This window comes from Thermobia domestica, chromosome 7, assembly GCF_964235325.1.
Source record: "Thermobia domestica chromosome 7, izTheDome1.hap1.1, whole genome shotgun sequence".
Classification (NCBI taxonomy): Eukaryota; Metazoa; Arthropoda; class Insecta; order Zygentoma; family Lepismatidae; genus Thermobia; species Thermobia domestica.
This window is the reverse complement of record NC_137460.1, coordinates 260451785-260469631: the sequence shown is the minus strand read 5'-3', so window position 1 is coordinate 260469631 and position 17847 is coordinate 260451785. Positions and strand designations below refer to the sequence as shown.

General features: G+C 36.1%; 1 protein-coding gene across 3 annotated transcripts in view; it reads right to left on the bottom strand.

Annotated features, from left to right (window-relative positions):
- The window catches only part of LOC145690858 (PCNA-interacting partner-like), a 114773-nt gene extending 97253 nt beyond the window's left edge, over positions 1–17520 (bottom strand). The window contains exon 1 of one of the 3 annotated variants that reach the window (XM_081766227.1): positions 17368–17520. The gene's annotated coding sequence lies outside the window, so the exon portion shown is untranslated. The remainder of the gene's footprint in view (positions 1–17367) is intronic. The other 2 variants (XM_081766225.1, XM_081766226.1) reach the window with 2 other exon arrangements.
- Positions 17521–17847: the final 327 nt, after the last annotated feature.

Below are 17847 nucleotides of genomic sequence, written 5' to 3'. Positions count from 1 at the left end.
CTTCCAGTTTTTGGACTTTTTTATCTTTGAAATATATTCTTACCGAAACCAAGAACACTGAACTTCAATCTTTGAACAGTCCATTACCATGTTTGTTTACTTAACCTTATTAGTCGTATATAGGCCTATTGTTTTATACATAAGGTAATAATAATGTTTTAATTATTTATTATTTTTTGACAAATGAAGTTTTTCGTTATTTCTTTGATTTTACGTACATAAATTTTACTTTAGTTTGCTTTTTACTTTATTCGAAATTCCATTCAGTTTCGTTTTCGAATTCGGAGTCGATGTTGAATTGTTCATTGACGGTAGACGTGGTATGTGATTGTATTGTCTGAATCTGTCGAAGTTCTTAAAATTCTATATGATGCATATGTACACTCATGTCCAAAATGATTGTCGCATATCTATAAACTGTCTTCCGGTAAGAATATAATTTGGTAATGATTTTGCAGGGTACTTCTAATACTGATACTATGTGTATAATCGGGAAACATATATTTGTGGTAAATCTCATAGGAAAAGAATTATAAATACGAAAATTATAATGAGCAAAATAAAATGTTGCTAAATGGAGTAGCAAGTTTTATTTTCGTTTTATTGTTCTTACTTACTGCTCTTTTGACATGAAATTTGCTACATACATGTCTTTGCCGATTATACAGATAGTAACATTATAAGAAATACCGGGCGAATTCATTATCAAATTATATTCGTACAACAACACATTTATGGATATCTGACAATAATTTTGGACATGAGCGTACATACCAAACCGAAATACGCGTCCATACTATGGAATCCTAGTACTCAAAAATACACACACAAATTAGAAGCAATTCAATCCAAATTTGTTCGCTACTTAATATACAAAGACACGGGGATCTATCCTCGATACGAAAAATATCTTGAACTCTTACCATGCTATTCAATGTATTCTCTTGACGCAGGAAGAGCTAATTTCCTTCTGTGTTTTCTGCATAAACTTTTACATAATGAGACAGATTCGTCAATATTATTGTCTGAAATGATCCTTCACGTTCCGAACAGGAAAATGTGCTCGCGGCTACAAACACTTCATGAACCACCCCAGCATACAATGTATTAAGTATATCGCTTATTTGGAGAATGTGCACAATATATAATAGTGACCAAATAAAGTGCCCTACAATAGATATATTTGATGTACATATAAAAAATACTTTGACTACATAATTTAACATGTAGAACAAATATTATGTAATATAATCATTTATGTATACTGCTGAACACTGTCAATTGGTACATACCTGTCGTGTTCAAATTTCAATAAATAAATGAATAAATATATTGCTTTACATCTCGCGTGTTCTGTGTACATTTTAGAGTTTCTTTTAGTGTTCCATTTCTTGATTCCTGTGTGTTTGGGTTTTATGGGTTTATAAAACGTTTTTGTGGCATACAGTCTGATGATCTTTCAAACTCACTTGTTCGCAATGAGTATATTTTTTACATTGTCTGATGTTATTAATGTTCCAGATTTTTTTTTTTTTTTTTTTTTTTTTTTTTTTTTTTTTTTTTTTTAAGGGCAAGTTGGGTGAATGATAAAATAAATTATTCGAAATTATTAATGCAAGTACAAAATTCCACTTGCATTGAAGGATTTCTTCAAATAACATATATTCTAAAATAATATACGTTCAGGAGGTTTCCCTTCGCCACATTGTTATTTTATAATGTAGCTTATTGGAAGAAATTCTTTTATCCAGATGCTATTTTGGTAAGTTAATAGTTTACTTTGTCATAATTCAACTAACGTGGCCTCTGGGTCGGGGACCTGTGACCTAGAACTTTGCCGACTAACGCGAATAGTTTCGAATGCATTTGCAGTTCATTTCCACCATGAAATGTTTTATTTCTTCATTATTTATTGGTACACGGGGTGAAATCTTACCAGTGAGCTTCCAGTTCGGCTAAGGTTACGCTGATGGCCTCCCGTGATCGGGGGAATATAAAGATGTTTTAAACGTTATTACTTATTGATAGTTAATAAATGGGATGGTGGCCCTGAAATACAAAATTTATAGAGAAATGAAGAGAGTTGAGTTGAGTTTGGTTTAGCGTCCCTTTCAGCAGCGAGGCTATATGAGACGTGGACCTACTGATTAACGTGGAATCCGAACCACATGAGCTCCCGCCGGGAATCGAACCCGGGTCTCCCACGCCAAAGGCGCGTATGCTAACCTCTTAGCCACGGAGGAGCTCGAGAAATGAAGAGAATCAGACGAAATATCATCATGAGGGTAACAAAAAAGCTAGTAAAAGTCAACATTGTAAGATGATTAAATAGGCAGAAAAACGAAGCATATGAGTTAACTGGAGCATATGAGTTAGCATACTGATGTAATATTAGGTAAACAAGCAACAGAGCACAATCAAGCAGTGTTTCAAACCAACTGTCTTATTAACTAAGCTAGGACGTATATGCTAGAATAATGGAAAGGAATACAGAAATGTAGAGCAGAAACTAAAAAGAAGAGTTGCATCTTAACCAAATGAGGTGAAATGGGGCACAAGTTTGGGTGCTATCCTATTTTACGGGAGCATAAACTTGTAAAATTCAGATAAGAAAAATCTTTCTTCATTTCACAGTAGGATTCGACTTCGGACAATTAAAATACATCAGAATCTTACTTTTTTACATGTATAATAAGCCAGGGCCGGCGCGACGGGGAGTCGAGCCGTGTCACCGCCCAGGGCGGCAAAATGTCGAATCCAGGGCGGCAAAGAAAAGAAAACTATCAACATATAATGTTTCGTAAAAGGCCCCACATGGAAAAATAAAATTGTGTTCACCTGAGAATGTAATTGAACTTACTTAACTCATTCAGCAAAATAATCACTCAGGAAATTCAGAGCATTCCCCCTCATTTTAAATTATTAAACTACTAGCCACAGGTATCTCGTTCAATATTTCTCTTGCAGTGGCGTAGATAAGATTTTCAGCTAGGGTGGACAAGATTATCAAGGTATCTTTTATACTTTTTTTTTTCTATTCAGCAATGTTCTAACGCTCCACTCCAAGTATATAAAAGGTACACTCTAGTGTTGTAAATAGAAAAAAAAAACGGTTCGTATTTTTTCAGAAATTTACGTTTTTTTTAGAAAAAAAACATTGCCTCTCGTTTTTTTTTCTAAATTTCGTTTTTTTTCAAATAGTCATTTGTAATGCATCTTACGTCAATTTAAGTATGAAATATTTTTATGTAGGTGTAATTACCGTAAAATGCAACATAAATTATACGCTAGATACTGATACGCTACAAATATTTTACAATTTACATGAATATCATACCTATTAACAATTCGGGTTTCAGCAGTTTTCATCACTGTCAACTAAGAAATAAAACTTGAAATGAAATTTTGTTTTTTCGTGAAAGCAGGCCTTTAATAAGTACAAAAATAATGTCACGAGCAGTATCCAATAACTTGTCTAAAGGTAAAAACTAATACTAAATTGCCTAATAGTATTTTTCTAAATGTCATATATAAATAATTTGTCGACTAGATATATATGATATGCAGAGCCGATTCTACCATATATGCAACACGTGCATTTGCGTGGAGCGGCAAGCTTGGATGGTCCGGCAAAATCTGTCATAAGTATATTGTAATATCCTATGTGATGTGGTAAACAAGCAATTCCACATCAATGTTTACAAACACCTTCACATAGTTCGGCAAGAGGATCTCCCACCAGAGGGACCTATAATCACATGCAGACGACGGCTTCTGACCCCTCCCACGGAGCAGAAGACGACATCGGAGCAGCAGCGCCACCGCCACCCAAAGGACCCTATAAATTGGATGGACGAAGGCAACTCGATACCAGTTTTCTGGTGACCCTCCTTTAGTCTGCTACGGGACTCTTGGAGTAACCTAACCCCAGGCCTCTAGTCTGCTATGGGACTACGCCTATCCCATCTCCTGGCTTAGCCTGCTACGGGGCTCTGTCTGGGAATCCTAACCTCAGCCGCTTAACCTGCTACGGGGCTCTGTTGGCCACTTAACCCGCTCCTGCTTGCTACGGAGCATTGGTTCCTTAAATCCACTCCTCTTAGCCTGCTACGGGCTCTGTTGGAGATCCTGTCTGCGACCTTACGGTCAAAGACCACCTATAACTCACCTTGATTCTAGAGAGATCAATTTGTATAGTATTTTGTGAAAATACTTTTATAGAGGAAACTTTTTATAATAAAAACTGGTAGTGGAGAGTCGATTCCGGACGCTCTTTTTATTAACTCCTCTACCCAAAGATCCTATATGAGACAAAGTTTTACAATATTATTTAAATTAAATATTTCTTGTTGGAAACAGACTTCATGAGGATGGTAGTTACATTTACTAAGCTAACCTTCTATTTGAATACTACATTCATAAATTAAGTTTAGGTTGCATTAGTTTAAGGCTACATGGACAATGCTAAAGCAAATGGCCGAATAAATCCGAGCACAAATTGCTTGATTGTTTCAAATGCAAGAATTCAATTCTCGAATAGTAGTGAATATCTGTTCCATGTAGTACGCTATCACAGTTTTGATATGAAACTAGTCTTGTTTTTGTCAGAAACAAGTTCCTTATCATTGAAGATAGAAACAAGTTTTTTTTTTTTTTAATGTTAGAAGATATAGAAGAAAAATCAAGAAATAAAGATAAAAGGGCTAGTTGCACTGGAATTGCAAACTTACACATTGAGATTGAAGCTCGATAGTGAATTCTATAAAAAGGATTACCATCTTTCCTCTGCAGGTGTGTTTGCTTTATCTTTTACTAACATAATAGATTAATATTTAAAAAAAATAAACAGCCACGACGGGATTGCATTTTTAGTAAGTATTTAAGCCTTTCTGAGTGCGACTGCACTTACCCTCACCTTTGTTGTTCATGCTGGAGTAGCATACTTAAAATCATGACTTTTAAGATTTGTTCTTTCTGGAGAAAGGGGGAGGCGGCAAATTATGGCATTGCACGAGGCGACAAATTGACTAGGACCGGCCCTGATGATATGTATATAAAAGACATGAATATAGGATGACTCAATTTGAAGTAATGCAGGGTGTTTCAAAATTAATATTAGGGTTTTGAAACTTTGTAGTATCTATTACAATTAACTTACAATTATAAATATTATATCAAATGAAAGAGCAACTCAAACAGTTTTGTACTCACGCATGTACATGCATTGTTTCTTCTGTCTGCCGTTAGAAAGAGCAAGTAGCAAAGATGGAGACTAGAGAGCAGAAAGCTTTTTGTGTTTTAATAAAGACTGAATCTGTAGTTACAGTGCAACCGTTTGTGTGAAGAATATTAAGGAGACGCTTGCAACTACGTCCTTATCGTTTGCAGTTGCTACAGGTCTAAAGTCTACAGACTACGGTTTACGTGCCAATTTCGCAAGTGAAATATTCCTGCATAACAATGAAGATTTTCTGGATCGTGTCGTCTTCAGTGATAAATCGACCTTTCACCTAAGAGCTAATGTGAACACTCATAATGTTTGCGAGCTCCCTCGTGGCTAAGCGGTTAGCGTACGCGCCTTCGGCGTGGGAGACCCGGGTTCGATTCCCGGCGGGAGCTCACGTGGTTCGGATTCCACGTTAATCAGTAGGTCCACGTCTCATATAGCCTCGCTGCTGAACGGGACGCTAAACTAAAATCAACTCAACTCATAATGTTTGCATCTGGCCGTCAGCAAATCCTCAGGAGATAGTACAGTTGAAACGAGACTCCCCTAAATTGAATGTGTTTTGTGTCATATGGCAGAAACTTTATGGGCCTTTCTCGCCTATCGACTAGATGTGTGCCGTGTGACGAATGAATCTCACATCGAACACTTGTAGCAAAGACTGTTTGAGGTGCTCTTTTACTTGATGCATTGCTTATAATTGTACATAAAATGTAATAAGTACTACGAAGACTTAAAGCCTAAAATTTATTTTGAAACACCCTGCATTTCTCACCAACAGTGTTGGAACTAAGATGTAAAAAGGAGAGAAAATTTTCCTTAAAGTTATTATTTACAACGATATTATTATTAGTCGAGACTATAACTACAAAACAACATGAGTTAGTAGTAAAAAAAATGTAATCAAATGTATAATCGGTGGCCCAGGTGGCCAAAGTGGCACACACGGGTGTGTCACTTGTTTAATCCGCTCCTGTGTGGACACTAATTAAGATATCGGGATATTATTCTTGCAAAATATGGCTGGACTATAGTTTATCATATTAATTTCTTTTTCTTCTGGTATCGAATTTCCTTTTCAAATTTCACCCCAGTCAAAAATTCGAGAATTTTCTAATTTCGAATTTCCTTTACTTCTTTTTCCCCTGTAGCTTCGGAGATACCTCGGATGGATACCTAACTGTTGACATCAATTGGACGGGCCTGCGCGCAGTGTTGCCAATTAGGGAAATTTAAATTATCCTATATTTGGACAAAAAATTAGAAATTTTTGTTTATAAATCGGTACTTATACATCCGAGTGCAAGTCAACTTACGCCAATCGAAAATTTGTCCTTACTTAACAAACGCAAGTACAGATCGTTACAATGGGGCAATTAGGGGGCGTACGTAAAATTCGTATTTAGGTTCTAACCCTTGATTTTTCTAGTTTTTGCCTACTTTTCTGTTTACCGTAATATATTTTTGGTAATTAGAAACTTTATTCCTCAAATATCGCCATCATACTTGTAGGATATATTAGTGGTGAACCAATGTTTAATTTAAGATAATTTGCGTCTGTCTGGTAGCAGTGTTGCCAGCTACAGAAAATTTTAATTCCAGATTTTAGGGGGAAATTTTGGAAAAAATATATGTTTTGTCTCTATTATTTACCTCTTGTTGGCTATATCGGAACAAACGTACCACTATCTGGAAATCTCGTCTTTGCTCTACACAACGCACTAGAGAAAGTTTCAATAGGATAATTAGGGGAAGTACAGTTGAGGTTTACAGTAGACCTTGTTCTCTAATTGAAAAGATAACTGATTTTTTTAAAGGTAGAATGAGATATTTTTTATTGACATGCTTACTTTATTAAATATCGTCACAATACTTGTTGGATATATTAGAGGAATACCAAAGCTTATTTTAAGATAGTTTGTGTGTGTCTGATGGTAGTGTTGCCAGCTACAGAAAATTTTAATTCCACGTTTTAGGGGCAAATTTTGGAAAAAAAATTCCCTTTTTATTTCTATTATTTCCTTCTTGTTGGCTACATTAGAACAAACGTACAAGTGTATAATAGACTCATCCTTAGCCTACACAGCGCACCACAAAAAGCTTCACTAGAATAATTAGGGGAAGTACAGTTGAGGTTTATAATAAACCATTTTCTGGAAATGGTAAGAAAATGGTGAATTTGTGAGGTAGAACGAGATTTTTTTTAAATTTCATGCTTACTTTGTTATATATCGCCATGATACTTGTAGGATATATTCTTGGAGTACTACGGTTTATTTTCAGATAGTTTTCCTCTGTCTGATGGCAGCGTTTTTAGCCAAAACAATTAATTCCCACTATTAGGTGAAAAATTCGAAAAAATTCCCTTTTCCCCTCTATTATTACCCTCTTACTGGCTACATTGAAACAAACGTATCACTACCTGAAAGCTTCGTCTTTTCCCTACAGAACGCACCATAAAAAGTTTCAATAGGATAATTAGGGAAGCTGTAGCCTCGGCATATTTGATTTTTGCTTCTGAGGCCTAAAAAGTGTCAAAATTTCATGTGTATGACAGAATTTTTTCCCCTCTTTGAATGGAAGCCAGCGACTTCAAGATTTCACTGTACCTTGTCAACACACCAAAGATTTGTTTAGGTGACTTGAACTCATATAGCAGCAGTGGTGCTAGATACAAAAAATTTTGAAATTCGGTTAGGGAATTTTTTGTAAATTTTCACCCCTACATTTCCCTCAATAATTTCCCACCCGTTGGCAACAATGCAATGCAACTTACACCAAAAAAATACCCACTTCTATTTTCTAAAGAACAAGACCTTAACCATATCAATCAAATGAATAGTTTTTGAGCAATAAGTCACTAACTGAAAATGTAGGAAAACGCCAAAAATGACCTGGGGCCGAAAGGAATAATCGCATAATTTTGCTCGTATAGGTACAAAGAAAGAAATGATTTGTAAGTTACGAGGGCTTCGACTCAAGTTCTGTTGATTATTTCAATAATCTGCCACATAAATCAATAAATAATAGTTGCCAGAAAAAAAACAGACTTTTGAAAAAAAACATGAAAAAGAACGGTTTTTTATTGAAAAAAAAAACTTCACAGAAAAAAAACCGTTTTTTTACAACACTAGTACACTCCCACTTGTGACAGGCCATTTTAGCCTACAGCATCTAGAGACATTTAGGTTCTAGCAACGAGTTTTTAACCAATTTACAAATGAAGATACAGCCAATTTATAAGTGAAGAGAATTAGATTTAAATGAAGAACTCACTCAATCAGGAAATATAATTCTGAGGGAGTGCTCTCTGTTAGTGATACACCTTCGTCTTTACATCTTTCTGAAGACCCAGATTGTGACGGAAAAAAATCTTAACGTTCCTCAAAATGAATAGGAGTCAAAAGAATTAGATTTAAATGAAGAAATCACGCAGTCGAGAAATATAATTCAGAGCGAGTGCTCTCTGTTAGACAGTGATTCACCTTCATTTTTACATTTTTCTATAGATGCAATGAATGACGATCTCACCACAAAAGCAAGCACAAATACCACAGTCGTTACAGACCAAGATCGAGTGAATTGGCCTCGTAGTATAAGTGATTTCTTTAGAATCCCTAGTCAAAAGACGTTCTCCAGAGCAATTAACAGGGTTGGCTGGTTTAAACCAAAAAACTAAAAATGTTCGTAACATCTTGATGAACACACATTTATGGGTTATCACGTTTCACTCCTGAATATTATAGTATTATATTCAGATCTAAATTCCCCATTCATTACTCAAAGATATTAATCTACAAAAGCAGCTTTTGTTTTATATATATCTTTATTCAGTTTATAAATGTTTCTTTTGTGATTTTTTTGTAGTTTGTTATTATTGTTATGCAATTGCAATTAAAGGAAAATTCTAAATAATGTTTCGCTTTAATAATGTTAACTATTGATACAATAAATCGAAATGCCGTACTTTTTGGGAAGGGAGTCATACAAACCCCACAAGAGGCGTTTATTGAAATCAGAAGTATCTTTGGTATCTATTTATGCATAAATTGGTCAAAGCCAAAGTGGACTCAAATAATTCATTACGTTGTTGTATTTCTTTAACTTGGACTAATAAAAGTCGTAATGAACTAACTTGGACTAAATTAGTCCTTCTGTACTTTGTAGTATTTTGAAATTGTTCATATGTAACTCTGTACAATGATTTCATTTCTGCAACTGTTTATCTTTTTGTCCTTCTGAAATAACTCTTGATAATTATATTAACAATAATGTAAAAATCAGCACACCGTATTTTTATCAGGAGTCCTTCGTGAGTGAGTCGGCAGACGTATCTCATTTATGCCCAATTAATCCCGGTTTCGAGTTCAAATGGAAGACAATTTATCTCGGACATAAGCCGAAAAGCTGTTTGTATTCCACTTTAAGCTTATGTGACCACTTCCAGCATAACCTGGTTGTTGCATAATAACACCAAGGCGAAACTAACTTATTTCTGTCCATATGTGATATAAATACATCGAGAAAATTATTTAAACCAAAAAAACTTGGTTTAAACCAAAAAACTTGGTTTTTTGGTGGTTTTTTTTTTTTCAATAAAAACCATGGTTTTTGCCAACCCTAGCAATTACCAAGTTTCCTAACTGTCCCAGAGATAATTTCAACCGTCGGTTACAAGTACACATTATGTAATGGCGAAACTCTGTTCAGAGAGTGGATAGTTTATTCAGAAAGTAAGAACGCTGTTTTATGTTTTTGTTGCAAATTATTTTCTTTGTTGTTTAAAAGTTTTTGACTTCTAATTATTTAAAAGTTTATGACTATTTTCCTGCGTCAGTTCAACGTTGGGCCATAACCTACTAAAGGAACACATTAACAGTCTCACTTTAAAATCATTAAATACCACAAGGTGAGACAGCCGAATTGATGCTCTGATTCCACTTAGATATCAAATATGGAAGGTTTATGATGCCTTACTTCAAATAACTAACGACAATAGAACAGATAGAATGGTCGCCCACGATGCTCTGTGTATAGCAAACCAGCTGCGTGACTACTTTCCTTTGCTCATTCGTTAGCTGGTATGAATTTTTACTCCGCATAAGCACAGTAAGCAAAATCTCCAAAGCACTGATTCATATTTGTTGGATGCAGTCGAGTTTCTTGAAAATATATCTGAGTACTTTGAGAGGAGCAGAAATGATACAAAGTTTCAATCTTATCTAGTTGATGCGATGGAGTTGGCATCAGCATAAGATATGGATGATCCACAGATAGGTAATACTGTGCAACCTCGAAGTCGAAAGAAGAGACACTTTCAGTACGAGGCAGAGGATGAAACTATTGAAGATCTACAAACAAGATACAAGATAGGTTTTTATTGCAAAGTTCTAGACGTGACTGTGTTAGCTTTAAGAGAAAGGTGTGAGCAACTTAAACATCAAAGCGAGTATTTCGATTTTCTTTACGAAATAAGTAATCTTAAAGATTTGATACCTGAACTTTTATCTGAAAAGTGTACTAAACTTGCCAGTATTTTAACACACGAAGAATCGCCAAAGATACTAACCCCATTGATTTGAAAGACGAACTAAAAGTGTTATCCGCTGTAATTAAGCCTAAAAGTTCACCAAAAGAGACTTTAAAATTAAAGAATATGACATTGCTCCCAATGTCAGTCTTGCACTTAGTGTTGTTAACCTTATCAGTAATAGTGGCAATTGAAGATTTTTTTTTTTTTTTTTTTTTTAAGTTAATCTTCTGAAAAACTATCTACGTTCTTCCATGTCTGAAACACGCTTGATTGGTGTAGCGATGATATCAATAGTACAGCGATGGTATCCGAATAGGCTAAAACATTGGACTATGCGAATGTGATAAAAGAATTTGCTCATATCAAAGCTAGAAAAACTTCTTTCAATTAAGCTATATATATTACCTTCATGCTCCATACTCTATTAGAAACATAGCTCTTTCGTGGCTAAGCGGTTAGCGTACGCGCCTTTGGCGTGGGAGTCCCGGGTTCGATTCCCAGCGAGAGCTCATGTATTTCGGATTCCAAGTTAATCAGTAGGTCCCGTCTCATATAGCCTTGCTGCTGAAAGGGACGTTAAACTGAAAATCAACTGAACTCTACTGGTAACCTCTTTTGATATCAGCTTAAAAATTAAAATTCTTAGTTGTGACTATATTTTTATTATTTTGTTTTATTTTTCGTGGCGGTTTCCGGATAAAAGGGGAGACACATGAAAGTACCGTCCGGGGCAGCAAAACTGCTAGCGCCGGTCCTGCAATAAGGTAGAAATACGAAATGGAAATCATCACAAAAAAGGGCTTTTTAACCTCACCATCTCAGATTGTGATGAAAGTTGGTGAAAAGCAAGAGCTTGTGGAGTAAGCAACATATGCCAAGTTGTAATCTCCAGTGACAAGTAGTTGTCAGATAGAAGTGTTGCCAATCTGGCAGAAAAGTGCTCCATTTTTGCAAACATGATAATTGAAAAAAAAAAAAATCATAACTTCGCTCCTAATTTAGATAGAAAAGTCAGACTAGGCTTATTGTAAATCTGAAGGAATGCCCTTTCAATAAGAAATAGGTGCAGATCATTTCTGTTATTTTGTTGGATCAAGGTTACACACCGTGACCTTTGACCTCAAATATCTATTTAAAAAATGCATTTTTGATTTCCGTAGAAAAAACTACATTTTGTGTAGTGTCGTGTTGTCCACCTGTCGTGTAAATTTGATGTTGGAATGGGTACAGGAACAGGAGTTACAAACTAATGAACCTAGCAGACTTCAATAAAAATGCCAAATTAAAAGATTATTGGTTGAATTAGTTTAACGTCACACGTTATGCCTTCTTGGCTAAAGGAGACGTGGACCTACTGATTATAGTAGAATCCGAACCACTTCCACTTTCATCCATTCATCTGTTCCCCCACCGGGAATCCAGCCAGGGTCAAGCGAACCTAAGCCGGGTTACCATATTAAATGAGTGGATATGATATGAAACAAGTAAATATTGCACATTTCACAATGATACTCACTTAAAAGTGGAGAGCGTGTTGTTTTATCCTTTGCATTCTCTCCTATGTGGTAATAATGTCTGTAGCTGGTAAATTATATGTGCGACTAGCAGAGCCATGCAAACCCAGGCCCAAAGACCGGTCTGAGAACAAGTCAATCCTTTAATATGCATTAGAAAATGAGAAATGTGTCGCCATAGCATTGCAATGTCTATTTGTTCTTCTCGAATGAGAAAAGCGTGTGAAAGTTTACCTAAGGTTTGCTTTCTATATCCTTATTATGTCTGTCTATTTGTTATCTGTCCTTGCTCTGTCCAGCCATGTTTATTATATAATACAGCTCATGGACCTAAAAACCTTATACTACACTCATTAGTGCATTACGAGTAACAGAGAAGATACGTAAAACTTCTACACCGTATGTAATACTAATACTACAACTACTACTGCAAATATTACTATTAATATTACGATTGCGAATGCTAGTACTGCCACTATTGCTGCGAATGCTACTACTATTATTATTACCACTACTACTACTAATTACTATACTAATACGACAGCAAATACCACTACTGCTATTACTATTAATACCAACACAAAAAAATGAAAATGAAATCTTTAATTTTACGTCCCACGGTTATACCGGCTAGGCTAAAGGAGACGGTGATGATGAGAAATAAATGACATGGTGGAATGAATAAAGTGGGAGGAAACAAATGCACACAGTGTTTGTCCACCACAAAGTTCACTTGGCGCGAGCTGCAATCGAATCAGGGGCCCCATACACCAGAGGTGAAAGCTTTTCTACTGAGCCACGTTCGAGGAACATCTACTCGGCCCTGGCGTCTTGGTGATTTATTTGATCATTATATTTTATCATATTTGTAGCATCATACTATAAACAAGACAGGAACATGTAACACCATTTGGTAATATCTGCCTTGTTAATTGAACATTACTACAGATTGCGCTGATATTATGAACACGCCAGTTCACGGTTTCGTCCTCCTTGGTCTAATGGTAGCGTTCCAAATTCTACTTAATAGGTCATGTACCTGACTTCATGATAGGTTCTTTAGGTAACTACAGCTCAGGCCGTATGGATGATGATGAGATGAATTGGTGGAATGAAAACAGTGGAAGGAAATGGGACCACACCGAAAACTCCCACACACATGGTGTTTGTCCACCACAAAACTCACATAGCGCGAGCAGGGATCGATCCGACGACCTCTAGCACCTACTGACCCACGGTTACCCCTCGTAGATCAAGCATCAGTTCACATTCTACGCAGACCGACCATAATAACTAGCATTTCTCCGATTTTTTCTGTACTTACAAGGTAAATTCTGTACCACCAGACATGTCAATCGTAGCAGTTGTAGTAGTATTATCAGTGGTCGTAGTAGTAGTACAGTACTTTATAGTCTTGAATAAAGAGTGAGTTTCCCAAACACATTACATTTAAAATAGGCTGACAACATTAGTTCCCGATCCGTCTTTCATAGTGTCCGGGCCGGCCTGGAAATGCACGTGCCCGGTTCGGCCCTATAGCATTTGTGTCCGACCCGGAATGTTCCCGGCCCGGTCCAGTTTGATATACTTGAAACGCGCGGGGCGGGCCAGACGGGCGCGGCCGGCCCGTGCAGAGCTCTGGCGACCAGTAGTAGTGCACAGGTCCACTGAAGCAAAAACATGAGTGATTGGAACAGTCAGAACAACAGGAGGTTGGAGATATAAGCTGGGTAAGTTGTTGGGAAATGCGGAGATCTGCTTATCAACGTACCCCCACTGCCTGTTAATTATGAATTACCAGGGTGCGAATTACCGGGGGGATTTTCCCCCTCAATCTCATTTTGTTCCCCCCCAAAGAAGTCAACTGAAGTATCCCCACCGGGGATGCTTGCTTTTCCCCCCAAACTATGCTTAGTATAACGTCAAATTTTATTAATTTTTGTCATTTCTTGTAAGTTTAATCTTCTAGCTGTATTTCGAAATGAACGATGTAGACTATTCAGTTTTGGTCATTTCTACTTACCACCTAATTACCCACTATTTTCAACGTTGTTTAGTTGAACTATATTATTATGACTACGGTTGTTACTTGTAACTCTACGTTCGTACCCTTCAGTTCGTCATCGTTCGTGAATTTGAATGTACTAATTGCGTATAATAAAGCCACATATGGATTTATAAATGTTCTTAGCGGTTGGCCAAGAAGAAGTAAACAAATAGCTTCTTCCACCATACTTGGCGATGTTCGGATATGTCATATTCATCCTCTATATTTGTATCGATTATCATCTTATTTTAATTTTTGTTATAACATGTTATTTCATTTTCCAGTGTACTCTTTGTTAGCACATGGTCTTCAGTCCCTAGTAGGTTGTGTGTATGCAACTCAAAGGTTGCATTTAATTTGTGACAATTAGCATAGTAATCACTGCTTTTACAGTTTACGGAAATGAATTCTTGAAACTGTAAAATTTACTCAAAATCTGAGATATAGGTATTCTCTCGTAACTATATGTTAACGTAGACACTTGGGATACGCTCCTAGTGAGCAGACATGTCAGTGAGGGTGATTTTTACGTGAATAAGCGCATAATTGAAGATTTGTTTCAACATTTGTTAATACGACTGGTTCCCCGTGTCATTGTTCGTGTCTGTATAAGCATTTCAACTGGAGCGGGTTTTTAAAAGTAAACCCTTCATTTTTCCATCTTTCTTTTCGCTGCACTGTTTGCTGTCCACGCTAATAATGTTGTCTGATAAACTTGAATGTAATGTTTTACTTTATTTGAATAACGTAGCCCATAGTGAATCAACTCATCTGTAACCTAACAGTAAAGTAATTGTAAGTGTTGACTTCCTGACCCCATCACGGAATCGATATTTCGAGAAAAAAGTCGTGAAGAGCGCAGCTTTAGCGGGGAGTAGAAGCACAACCTCGAAATTTAAATCGAGATATTTTAAATATTCGGCCTTCGACTTGACCTTGATGTCAAAAGTCGGAACCAGCAACAATCCACTTCTTGTTTGATAGGCTAATATCTACATTTAAAAAAAAAAGTCCGGTTTAACTGATAATTTTAGTGGTTTTCATAAGACTGATTGATTTTTTTTTTCAACCTGTATGTAATAACGCAAAAGTGGAAGATTTCAATACGAGTGGAAAAATTAACATATGCTTGTGATCATGGCTATCGCTCGGGCTGAATTATTAACTAAATAAACCTTCGAGAGCTACGGGGACAAGAGTGAGTACAACATTTAAACACGTTCAGAAAGGTTCGGTGGGGTGTGTATATGTCAGACAATATATACGTACATAGCTATTGTCGCTAGATTTATTAAATTAATAAATCTCTTATTTATTACGGATGTCATATATATATGGGGTAAGGCATTATTGACTAATTTTGAAATTTGCACATTCAGATTTTATGTCCTGTTGGCCTAATTTTATCCCCCCCAATATAGATGATCTAATTCGCACACTGCAATACACTGTATGCCCAGGAGGTGACAAGATGAGGGGCATTCTGGATAATGTTCTACAACAGAACGCAATTGAACATGTTAGCTTCATATAGTGAGTTACTTTTAATGCATGTGCCCTTGAGACATTAGTGAAACCAACTAACGAATTTGTTGACCTATTTAATTCTAAATTAACACTTGCAGGCACATGCTTTTATTGCAACCCAACAGGCAATGTACATGAAGGACATCATTCGGACGCAAACCGCGCTAACGTGCGGGCCCACCAGCTTCGCCTCGTACAGACTCGGCTATATACGATTTGTGCCTTTTAGTGGCCACCTAGCACAATTTGGTTTGTATTTTTGCACTGTAGTTCTTATGCCATACATCCAGAAGCTGTATTTATAAGCAAATCGTAAAAGATTTGTAATTTTTCAACAATTACTTCAGGTGGTCCCTTTTAATTTCTTCTATGACAATTGAGATACTTTCATGTCGTCAAGCGCAAATCTTTTAGAAGGCAATAAGGAGATTAGTGAAAGAATTATAATTTTTGGTCCATGTTCCGTTAAGGGGGTCCAAAACTACACTGGACCCATTGAGCTAACGTAATGTAACCTAACCTAATAGAACCTAATATAACGTTATATTATGTAATCAAACGAAAATCAATAGAAAGAAGTGGTGTCAAAGACACTGGACCCCCTTAACGGAACATTGACCTAATTTTTCAATAATTATTTCGAGTGGTGCAAAAAAAGTAAATCTGCACGGATTTTACAGTAGAACCCTAAAATACAGCTGTATTACTTTGCACTTAATTCTGTCCCTGCAGAAATTTGTTACCATATAAATGTCTTTTCGGGGTATGTTTAGTACAAGGGGTCCAGAAGCACGTAAAAAACACAAAATATACAGGAGAAATGAGTGATGCAAGTACTTAGACGTAACATAACGTAACCAAATCTAACCTAACCTAACATAAACTAACGTAAGTTAACCTGAACTAACCTAAAATAACGTAATATTAGTAGAAATAAGCGAAATTCTATCATTTTTTGGAAAATTATGCGGGACTCCTACACTAATATAACATAAACTAAACTAACCTAACGTAACCTAAACTAGCCTAACCTAACTTAAACTAACCAACCCTACCCTAAACTAACCGAACGTGATCAGAAATTACCAAAATCGTAACATTTTTTAGAGAAAAGAACTGGACCCCTTCTGCTAAACATAGGCCGCCTTTTCATACAAAGTATTGAATTTTACCTGTAAATCTTCTAAAATGTGGTGAACTATAAATATAGCAACCCCGTTAAAATTACGAATAATTTGTGTCATAAAAATTCCGATATTTCATCTATTAATCATTCTGATGAAAGCAGCCAAAACGTTCCTGTCTTTTTTCAAAGAAATAGAAGGTTAACCTACGATTATACGTGAAATTTATGATAATTATATTTATATGCAGATTAAACTTACGAGTTCAAACGTACACAATTCACATTCTTGGTAAAAATTACTATTACAAAAAATGATTTTGTAACTGAATTAAAATATGTTAAACCTGAAAGAACAATCTAATAAAAAAAAACTAATAAAGAACAATCTTATACCTTAAAGTCTCTCTCTCAATGTTTTGATGCTTCAGGAGAATGTCCAAAACTTTAAATTAATGTTTAGATGGTTTAGCAAATATTTAAACTGTGCACCTCTTCGAACGTCATTCAATTTCAGTGTTACCAGGATATGGCGTTTACATCTACGGAAGCAATGCGGTGAACCTCACTCGCTGCTTCCGCAAAATTTGCGTAAAAACAACGCAAGCATTCAAAAAGTAATAATAAGCTTAACTTCCGCCGATTATCAAAATAAAATGAGAATTTTGCTGTGTTGATGCAAACCGTTTACGGAAGGAGGCCACCTGACTAGATGAGTCGTGTAGAAATTACGAACACTCGAGCACACTCTCCTGGCAATTCGATCAGAAGATGAATATGCATTCCAATAACATTGTATTAAGGTTTAAAATAGTTTGGTAAACAAGAGGGGGCTCCTGATTCTTTGAACCTCGTGTTCTATTACCATCTTTGCAC